The sequence below is a fragment of the Mizuhopecten yessoensis genome, unplaced genomic scaffold (assembly GCF_002113885.1).
Source record: "Mizuhopecten yessoensis strain PY_sf001 unplaced genomic scaffold, ASM211388v2 scaffold11139, whole genome shotgun sequence".
Taxonomy (NCBI): Eukaryota; Metazoa; Mollusca; class Bivalvia; order Pectinida; family Pectinidae; genus Mizuhopecten; species Mizuhopecten yessoensis.
The window spans coordinates 1107450-1116745 of NW_018408899.1; positions in this window are offsets into that span (position 1 = coordinate 1107450).

The window sequence follows — 9296 nt, forward strand, 5'->3', positions numbered from 1 at the left end:
CATCCGTTTTAGACAAAAAGGTTGCATAAAATATCGAATCGATGTACTGTCGATTCGTTTGGTTTGTCATCAAGTTCAAGTTCTTTATTACCTTGGGTCGTTTGACCCATCGGTTTCAAAAGTAAGATATATTTACAATATCTACAGACAATACAATACAATACATGTAATACATAGAATACAATACCAGCAATGTACAAGTTAATTGGTTTCTTCTTACATTTGCCGCTTTTATATATTTGGCCAAATTGACAAGTTCTTTTGTGGTATTTACATTAAATGGATTCGCATACCATGTACAATACTCTATTATTAATAGGTCAAGTCCATAACGGGACAGAAGAGTCTTATCTTTGTTTTAATTAACAACGAAATACACGATTGAATGATTAATACAAAGTAATACAATGTACATTCACCAACCTGGCGTTTCGTTTTGATATTTATAAATTGGAAATAACAGTGATCTGTAGATATATACTTATATAACACCAGTAACCGCTATCAGAAGGTACACTCAAGTGTTCTGGGATGTTGAGTGTTTCCTGACTAAAAAGCAACTTCCGTCACGACATAAATATTTCCTGAATCATTCACGCCACTTTTCCAGAACAAACTTTCATCACAGTAAATACTAAAATTCTATACATAAATTATGTAATATTGGCAAATGTAAAAAGATGTGTAGCGTAGTTCAGTGTCTCACCGGTAGAATACCTTGGTTATTTAAATTGAACAAAAGGTAGTACCAATTTGAAATTTCCTCTCCCATAACAATTAATTGCGAAACACAAAGTAAGGAAGCGCGCATTAAAATAATAAGCTTGTTGATGTAGGGAGCCAAAAAAGTCCTTATATACTGCACCATATTGCCATATCGTCTATTAGGGACTCATAAGTGGTACTAAGTCAAAAGAATGAAAATCCATCTCAAAATGTCCCGACACATATGTCAAATACAGAAAAATATACAGGTGCCTGAAAACACTTCATTACGCTACACATTTACAACTTCCGTCAAAACAGCAGATAATATATTCTTAAACTAGTATTTAATGCAAGCCTAGACAGATGAATTCCTCCTACGAGGTAACGACCAGCCTTGTGGACTTACAGACCAACAGTCGAGTCAACCATGCAGTTTTTAAAAAGTTGGTTTGTTGATGCAGAAAACAAGAGTTAAAATTTGTTGCGTCAAATAGGTCCACTTTAACCGATTTACTTGTAAGGAAAACTACTATTTCAAAAGTCAGTTCTTTGATTTCGAAAACCATACACAGTAAATGTTCACTGCAGCATACCTAATCAATCCATTTAGGACTCGGCAGTGACCAAAATAATGAAATACACTTCGAAAGTGTTCCTGATCATATTTTAAAAAAACACAATAAAAAGGAAATGTACACATACAACTTTCAGTTGTGTTACAAACTCATTACAACTTTTTGTGTTACAAACCCTTTACAACTTTTTGTGTTACAAACCCTTTACAACTTTTTGCGACAGCAGAATGAACCGTGTCAGGATTAGTTCTAGCTATAAGGTTACGGCCATCCTCGGGGACTGATAGTCCAGCAGCAGAGTCCACAATATTGTTGCATTAAAATAATTACTAGAAATACAAAGAAAAAAGAGTAATTTTGGTACATTTGTATATATATATATGTGATGATTTCAATCAATCGCACCTGTATAATATAAAGTTTTTTTCCGACAGTCATTAAGTACGGAAGGTTCACTTCCTGTTTCAAATTGTAAAAAAAAAAATTAAAAAAATCCATCAAGATTGATTATGTATTTATAACATACATCGTTTACTGTACCGCATTGATTGACAATTAAATATTCCGTCTTTGCGTATTGCAGAGTTATCTTCTCTTGGGAGCAGGCATTGATTGTTACGTCACTTGTTTATGAGAGAAACGTCATCAATTTTTGAGAAAACGACGTAATTTTCTCACACAGACCAATGACGTAACAATCAATACCTGTTCCCAAGAGAAGATAACTCTGCAATACGCAAAGACCGAATGGAGATAATTAGAGTATCTAGCTTTGTGAGCTTAATGAAACTTTATAGTAAAATTTGTTTCGGATATATTTCATAATTATTAAAATTGGAAACAAAATATACGCGTCCTGGGATTCAAAATGATCGCTGTCAGATAATATGAACAAAACCATTCACTTATCCCAATACGATCTAAAAAGAAAATGAATTGGAAAATTTGGTCAAGTATTAATGACACATGGATCCAGGATATTCAAACAGTTTATATACTCAAAGACCTCGATATCTCTGTCCACGTACAGCGGAGTGTATTACGAAATCACCATGTCCGTTTGTAACCATTGTTGGTACTCTGCACTACTTCTATCTTCGCTAGCCAAGGGTTGATCCGGTACGATCTACCTACTAAGAGAGTAGGTAGATCGTACCGGATCAACCCTTGGCTAGCGAAGATGCACTTCTTCAACCTTTATAAGGTTATTACACTTAGTAAGAGAGGAAGACAGGTATTCCTTTTCTGGTAATTCCATCAAAAGTCAAGATCGTTCGATGTTGATTAACCAATCCGATGGCAGAGGACTTCCACTCCATGATTAAACTTAAACCTTTTCTCACCACACTTCACCAGGTATTTGTATTTGATAAGAGGTATGGACGCAAAATCTTTTTCCGGTCATTTCAAATATTAATAGAAGAATATGAACAATATGTTGCAGTTGGTCATTTCATTCCTGCAAAAATAATGGTTTAAGAATAAATTACCCCTTGTAGCAAAAGGTAGTAAATTCGTAATGTTATGAGTGGCGTTATGTTGTAAAGCACCTTTTCCTTTTCGCTGTATTTCTACACATGTTTCGAAGGTGTGTTCTCCTTTCTCCCACTTTTTAAAAAAAACATAGAGGCAGTAATGTTGTGATAGCAGTTATAGTCTGTTTCATATATATTTTACCTGGTTTTTACCTGTGTTCTCCCACATTACCTGTATCATAGATAGTAGTACTGTCATTTACATGTAGCTTTGATATAGTCTATTTTCATCATTTTTAGCAATTTTTTCATTTCATATACCATTTAAATTTCATCTATACAAAACAGTAACGTGAAATCCACAAATATTTTATATATTTTATATACTTAATAGTATATATATATAGATGATAATGCTTTGATTAATTTAAATTTTAATTTAAATTGATTTAATTTAGGGTGAAAACAAATTCATATTGGAGCATTATTTCCAGAGAATCTTTTTTACCAATAAATGCGTCTTCAGTGTAATTATTTATAACTAGGATCACCCATTAGATTATTTTCCCCTAAAACATAATCATTAGTTATATTTCTATTTGATAACCCCATATGGCTTGGGTCTACTGATATTTCTAGTTGATCATATTGAATCTTAACACCTGATGGCTTGGGTCCACCAACTGACCACTTTACTGGTGAGCATGTACCATCCCCAACTGTCCAGCTACCCTTAGTACCCGAAACAACATCCGTACTGGAAACGGCCGCCATCCCCAAAACCACCCACAGGACCATGCTAAGATCGTCGCCCAGGAGATAATGGACACCATTCGTACAAGCTGCGTGAAGGAAGTGAAACCAATTCCCAGAAAATACGAAGAGGAGGTAACCAAGCTTCGATCCGATGACGGTACAAAAGATGTAATCCAGTACGCCGACACAGCATCCCATCTTTTGCATTTAGAGTGACATTGTGCTAAATATGCTTGTTATAGAATTTTTATTTGGTGATTTGTTAGGATTTCTTGAAATTATGGAATTTTCATTATCTGTGCTTTTTATGGACTTTCCAATATTTCACCCTTAGTAAGTTAGTGCTATTATATTAGTTTTATATAATGTATCTTTGTGCATTTTATGAATATGGTTGTTTTGATCAACTACGTGTAGTGCTAAGTATTCCATGTGTAGATGTTATTAATTTGTTTTATTTATTTTCATTCCCAGCTTTGCATCTGTTTTTGCATATACATGATCACTGTCTTCGTAAAATGAAATGGTTACTCAGTAGAAATAACCTTGAAAAACTATATTTAACGTACATTCGACCATTATTAGAGTATGCATGTGAAGTCTGGGACAATTGTGGAATGACAAATTCATCAAAACTAGAAAATATTCAGATAGATGCTGCACGAATTGTTACAGGACTACCTATTTACACAAAAATTGAACATATATTTAATGAAATTGGCTGGGTTCCACTAAGTAATAGAAGGAAAAACAGAAAATTGTCCCTATTCTTTACAATTAAAAACGGTACAGCTCCTAATTATTTGTGTGACACCTTACCAGATAGCATTGGGGATATTTCTCGTTATAACCTAAGAAATTCCCAACATTTAAGACAACCAAACTTTAGGCTTGAAACAATGCGCAATTCTTTTTTCCCATCAACTACAAAAATGTGGAATGACCTAGATATATCTATAAGGAATTCGGCTTCTCTCAGTTCATTTAAATCAAATATAAAATCAAAAGGTAAACCACAAAATAAATGCTTTCTGGTATGGGGTTCCCGTAAATCAAATATACTTCATTGCCGTTTGAGAAATCGTGCGAGCTCCCTTAACTATGACCTATTTAGAGCAAATTTATCAAATACAGCTGAATGTGCATGCGGTAATCCATGTGAAGACTCTTATCACTTCCTTTGTGTCTGTCCCTTATACAACCAGCATCGTAATCTATTAATAAGAGAGCTTCAACCTGTTCGTGACGATTTAACTTTAGACTTGTTCCTATATGGCGATCCTAAATTCAGCATTAATGTAAATACCTCAATTGCAAAATCTGTCCAAAATTATATCAGCAAATGTAAAAAGGTTTGACTGAATGTGATCATCTTTCTCTCTCTATCACTCTTTTTTTCTCTCCGACTCTACCTGTGTTACTATCATTTACTTCATTACTCTATCCGTCTTTTCTTCCACTCTATTTTTCATCTACTCTATCTGTGTTACTATCCTTTACTTCGTTTCGCTCTCCTTCTTTTCTTCGTCTCTATTTTCCATTTCCATATAAAAATATAGTTAATGTATATTGCGTAAATTACCTTATCAAGTTATTGTTTATATTCATGTATTTGAAGAAAAGGACTTTGATAAGTTGGTAAAACTTGTGTCCAATTCTTTTGTAAATATTTATTTGCAATAAAATATGTTTAAATCAAAATCAATGTCTTTACTGATTATATTTGTGATAAATTGCTTGCTAAATTGAGTTCTATTTTATGAAATATATATATAACAAACATGTAAATGTATAGTAAAAATGTATAAAATTGATTTAATATGAAATGATAAAAGCAGGTTTTCGGTTAATGTATTTTGATGTGTTTTTATTAAGTAATAACTGGAATATAGTATCTTACGAAAATCAGGAAATATATTTGTTAAATATTCCTATAACTAACACAGTATTTCCTATTGGCGAACAGGTAAATACAGGGAAATAATCTACCTGTACTATACCAGAACAGACTATACTGACACCTCTATTGTTTTCCAGTGTTTATATAATTCCTTTGATCAGAAAAAAGTGGGAGAAAGGAGAACAAACCGTTTCGAAGCACTACAGGGGCTAAGCGAGTCCTTGTTCAGAGCGGGCCTTGTGGATAGGGGAACAAGAAGGTCCACAAGCAGTGTTTTTGTTTTGTTTTGTGTTTCTGTTTGAAAATGAGGTGGGCTCGCCAGCGTATCAGCAGCTCCGCGCGTGGATGCTCATTCTATTGACCTTTAGTTTGTTGTGTTTTAAGTCCTATTAACAGCTCTGGTCATTTAAGGATGTGTCAGGTTCTGTGCTGGAGGAAAGCCAGAGTTCCAGGAGAAAAACCACCGACCTACGGCTAGTACCTGGCGAATGCCACGCGTAGGCCTCGAACCCGCGACCCAGTGGCGGAGGGCTAGTGGTAGCAGAATATCAGACGCCTGAACCACTTGGCGCCCCTGACCTTTAGTAGCACTGATGAGTTCTAAATGGACCAAATAGCCATATGTAGCAGTACAATGTTTACTTTGTTGGACGTTCTGTATAGAGTAACTAAAATTTGAAATAGGTGATCCTTTACTTTGTATTTCCATTGATAAATTTCTTTAGCATGATTTGATGCAGATTATTTTCAATCTGTTTCTGCACAGTTTTTGATCTTATCTTCCCCTCACTGAACTTCATGAAAGTGTTATTTATAAGTGTTTTATATATATTCATTTATATAATTTATTTTGGTGGACATTCGATGGATTACAGATTAGCAAGTTTTGATGATTTCATCAACGAACCTTACGGTGTACCAATAAAAGAAGTATTTCTTGTAAATCAAGTTTAACTTTATACATACAAATGTATATAATATTCTTTTATCATTGAATTTAAAAACTTACTGTGAATATTTTATTTCCGTTAAATTTACTTAATACTTTGTGATATAAAAGATAGTGTGTTTATCATTAGTTTCTGTTTGTGCATGTTATATAAATAGGGTTAATTAAAGGAAGTGGTTTTTGTATTTACATTTATTAAAATTACTCTCTGTTCAAAAAAACATATGACAACATATTTTTATTCACGCTGGGACAGTAAAATATATCAAGATTAACATTTTGTTACAGATCACTGATCAGTAACATCATAAACCATTGTTGTTCTACATAGAATTTCTGTACAGTTGATCATCGATTTTGACATTCTGACGTTGATACGTTCCTTTTCCCGGTATTACATCATGTAACTTTCTAGTCTGTCCTGGTTGAGTTTATGTCTACTATAGCGGTCGTTTCAGAAAGCAAGATGTTATAGACTGATGCGCCATGGTCACCACCGAGTTGTCTACTGAACATCTTGGGTCAAAGCAGATATTAAAACGAGACTGTTCAGGATATCTGTCCAAATTAGGCCCAAATCAAGTCAACGGTAGTCATCGTTAGCAATGAATGGTCTGTCGTCTTCATATTGCATATTCCTGGCTCATCTGTATGAAGCAGACAATTTTGGCTTTATGATAGTTTTATATGGCAGATTTTAATTGTACATGGGATTACGGTCGCTTTCTAGTTTCGAGCTAAAGGGAATTTCCATTTAGCTCAGTGGAAGAGCGTCCGACTAGGAACCTGGAGATAGAGGGTCCGATCCCCGTGGGACACTAGTAGCATGTGCGAAGAGGCATTCTTCCTTTTGATGTTCCCTTTTGTGCCAATACATATTTGGTTTAGTTTCCCTTCGGAAATTAACAACAGATATGTCATACTGGCCGAGTATGTAACATCCTCGTTACTCTATGCATGGGTTAGCGAGCGTAACCCTTGGATATCGAGAATGTGTATATGACTTTCTATATATATCCTTCCTAAAAAATGCTTCGCCAACAAACAACATATACAATACGTCCTGCGAGCAGAATTTATTTAAATGCCACTGAAAAAAATACGTTCGATAACTGATCACATTTATCCTTCAGGACTTGGATAAAGATACCACTAACCTTCTGCCTACAATAAGACTTATATTAAAACTGGTACTCGCACTACAATTGCTTTCTACTCTGATCGCTGATGGCCTCTGAAGCACCAAGTTAACTTGCCTGCAGGTTTGTGTTTGTTCGTGCTTTTCCTGTCTGCCTTCTCTTTTACGGTTATTTCATATCAATTTTATCTTTTTGTATTGACGATAACTTATTTTTCAAGCCAAAATCCTTTCACAAGCATCTATAATGACGCCAGAGACGTAGATCCGCTATCTGCCAGACTCTAAAATATATTACTTAACCTCATCTCTACCAAGAGTTGTCGTTCCTAACACGTGTTGAGTAAGGGAGGCAAGTCTCAACAAGAGGCTCAGAGGGCCTGTATCGCTCACCTGGATAAATATTCTCCAAATAACATCCAAGGGAATGGGCCAGATACCAAGGCCAATCCTTCTATCATATCTGTATTAGATTTTTCATGTCCAGAAATTTTATGTATGGGTATTGGGTAGTGATCTCTAACTGTTTCCAATGTGATTCAGAAACTAGGTCCCTTGGGTTGTGGCCAGACCCCATGATCAATTATAATATCATGACTGCAATCGTTTCTTTATGTCCAACAATTGTAAATAGTTTTGGGGTGGGGATCTTAACCGCTTCAAAGTTATGACCTAGGGGTTAAGTCTTCAAGGTTGAGGCAGACCCTTGGGTCAATCCTTATATCATGACTGCATTCGTCTCTTTATGCCCAGCACTTGTATTTACAGTTTTGGGTTGGGGATCTCAACCGTTTCAAAGTTATGACCCAGGGACTGTGTCTCCAAGGGTGGGGCTAGACCCCTGAGCAATCCTGGAAGCATTTGTGCATTCTTCTCTTCATACTCCGCAATTGTATGTATGGTAGTAGGGTGGGGATCTCAACCATTTCCAAGCAATAAACTATTTTGCCACACCCTTTAGCCAAGGGGGTCAGCCCCACTACTTGTACTATTTGAATCCCTGCCTCCCATGAATGCTTCCAACCAAATATGATTGATATCCAGTGCAAAGATTACAGAAGTCATTTATAGCAATATAGCCAAATTGCCCCCTTTTGGCCACAGCATTTGTACAATTTTGAATCCCCACCATATAGGGATGCTTCCAGACAAATTAAGTTAATTTCCAATAAGTGGTTAAGGAGAAGAAGTCGTTTGAAGAAATTGTTGACGTATGGCACAAGCTCACCTTGGTCCTTTGGACCAGGTGAGCTAATAAAGTAGCTTCGCAATACTTTTAATGCTATTCCATAAATAAACACATGAAAGGGGTTGGAGGCACTTTTCCAAGATACAAACATCCATCAAATATCAATTGATAAATTATATCTATAATAATTGGCAAATAAGAGTTTTGAATGGGCATGCCACCCTTCCCAGTGTTTATTTCTGGAATATTCAATAGCTGTTCACCACAATCACACATTTTGTGTATTCAATTTCAGCTAGTGATACTCAGCAATATTTTCAAAGCAATGTGGCTAGTTCCATGGATCACAAGGTCAAAAGATTCATTATCATTTTTTACACAATATCATTTCTCTGGCCCCTGATTTAAATTTGTCTGCTTTATTAGCCTTTGAATCCAAAGATTTAACAAAAATATTTGGTAATGAATGGTGTCTTGAAGGAAAATGAACTTTTTGAAATTCAATGAATACTATCAGCATCATTGTGGTGATTAGAGATTGCAATTAATATATATGAATCTAAAATATCAGCTGTAATACTGACACAGAAAACTAGGAATCATAAA